The sequence below is a fragment of the Eutrema salsugineum genome, unplaced genomic scaffold (genome assembly GCF_000478725.1).
Source record: "Eutrema salsugineum unplaced genomic scaffold, Eutsalg1_0 scaffold_14, whole genome shotgun sequence".
NCBI lineage: Eukaryota > Viridiplantae > Streptophyta > Magnoliopsida > Brassicales > Brassicaceae > Eutrema > Eutrema salsugineum.
Genome location: NW_006256877.1, coordinates 1,543,018 through 1,545,363, shown reverse-complemented (window position 1 = coordinate 1,545,363; position 2,346 = coordinate 1,543,018). Strand labels below are relative to the sequence as shown.

Below are 2,346 nucleotides of genomic sequence, written 5' to 3'. Positions count from 1 at the left end.
TTTTGTGAAAACCAGATTAATCTAATCCGATATCTCGTTTTTACGTCTGAATCTTGTTCTTTCTTTACTCTTCTTTTATTATCAGCATTAAACTCCTAATCATGACCAGCTACACGTCTTGCAAAGGACTTAGTGAGCTCGTTATGATCAGTGAGTAGTCGTTTAAGCGACTTTAGATAAGTAGATTAGGGTGCTTTCAAGGTGGATTAATGGGTTTAGGTGTCTAGTCTTGCATGTTTCATTCCTTAACCGACGAGATCTCTAGGCTGGATCCAAGCACATCACTTGAGGTTCAGATCTGAGACATATCTTGTATCAAAAGTGTTTGTAGAAATGTCTGAACCACTCGGTTAAGGGTTTAAGAGTCTTTCATCGCGAGAGTGATAGTTTGTTCTCTTAAATGACATATTTGAACTGAATCTTATTGCTGATTGATTCGTGCTTCTCAAAAGATATTTTGGTATGAAGGAGGATCAGTTTAGATGTTTAATACTTTCATGAGAAGATTAACATGCCTTGAGTTCAAAGTTAAATGAAACCGCTTGATAAAATGATTCATTAGCCCATTAGTTTAGCTTGGAAGCACCCGAGTCGATTATCTTGTCTAAAGTCTCTTCCTTTATTGGATATTATCATCATCTGAATCACCTGTTTGTTGTTTGCATCTTGCTTAGTTTAAATCTCTACTTTTTATTTACTTTTATTGCTTATTTGCCTGATTATCATCGTCACCAAACTTTTACCTTCTTGTCTTGACTTAAGTGAACAAATGACATTGGCTAGTGTCTCGTTTACAAGCTTGGTTTGACACCCCTTATACTACTTTGACAAAGGGGATTGATAACCCTTCTAAGAGCCTAAAAACTCTCAGTTATCATCTATCTGGTGTTCAATCCCGCGTATAGGTGGCAAACCGCAGGGGCTCTCTTCCGGGAAAACATCCTTAAATTCCTGCAAAAGGGGTAAGACACTGCTCGGAAAATCCGGCAGTCCAAAACAACAACTTTGAAGTCAAAGCTTCCCTGCTCAACATGGTGCAAAACTCAAAGTTTCACGGTCTGGCTAGAGAAGACCCTCTCGAGCATCTAGATCAATTTGATCGGGTTTGCGACTTAACCAAGATAAATGGCGTCTCCGAAGATAGCTTCAAGCTACGCTTGTTCCCTTTCAGCCTCGGTGATAAAGCACACCAGTGGGAAAAGAATATACCGAGGGGTTCTATACAAACCTGGGAGCAGTGTAAACTGGCGTTCTTATCAAAGTTCTTTTCCACATCACGCACGGCTAAGCTCAGGAATCAGATCTCAAGTTTCATGCAGCACAATAACGAGAGCTTTAGTGAAGCTTGGGAACGGTTTAGAAGCTACACTAACCAATGCCCACACCACGGCTTCTGAGAGGCATCCCTCTTGAGTACTTTATACCGAGGTGCACTTCACAAGATCAGAAACCAACTCGATACAGCTTCAAATGGAAATTTTCTTGGGAAAGAGATCAATGCGGCAATGGAACTAGTCGAGAACCTAGCCATGTCTAATGACACGTATGGAGAGGACTTTGATAGAGCAAACCGTACAGAGGGATCTAGTGATGAACAGCGCATGAAAAAGGATATAAGAGAGCATCAGAGTAAGCTTGACAAGGTTTTGATGGCGACTCAAAAGCCAATACACTTTGCAGGCGAGTTTGATGAGCAAGGGCCAAGTTTTGACAATGTTAATGAAGATGGTCTAACACAAGAGGAGCTGAATTACATAGGGAATCAGCAGAGGTATCAGCGGTTTAACAACTACAACAGTAACCCAAACCTCTCTTACAGAAACCCGAATGTAGCTAACCCTCAAGACCAAGTGTACCCTGCTCAACAACAACAACAAAGCTATGCTCAAAAAGCCCCTTTTCAGAATAGCTTTCAGCCCAAGCAACAGTTCAGTGGGCAACAGCACGGCTACACTCAGCAGAATCAAGCGGCTCAGAGTAACAGCTTCAACAACCAACCGCAGCAACACAAGTTTCCACCAGGGTTCCATCCGCAACCGATGGGTAATCAACAACAGATTCAGGGAACGGGTCAGAATCAAATGGGGAACGACGTCTGTGGGATACTACAGCAACTGTTACAGGGCCAGCAAAGGGTTGAGAGCCAGCACGCGACAATGCAGCAAGATATCAGAGAGCTTAAGCAGAATCAAGCTTCTACATCATCAAGCTTAAGCAGAATCAAGCTTAAGCAGAATCAAGCTTTACCAGGTAAACCGGAGCCGAACCCTAAAGAGTATGTGAACTCCATCACACTGAGAAGTGGTAAGGAATTACAAACTCCAACGCCTAAGACAAAGCTCATTG

At 42.2% G+C, this 2,346-nt stretch overlaps 1 non-coding gene across 1 annotated transcript; it reads right to left on the bottom strand.

Moving 5' to 3' along the window:
• Positions 1-1,286: 1,286 nt before the first annotated feature.
• Positions 1,287-1,393, bottom strand: LOC112088614. The gene has a single exon (XR_002900560.1). It is a non-coding gene; the product is annotated as a small nucleolar RNA R71 (small nucleolar RNA).
• Positions 1,394-2,346: the final 953 nt, after the last annotated feature.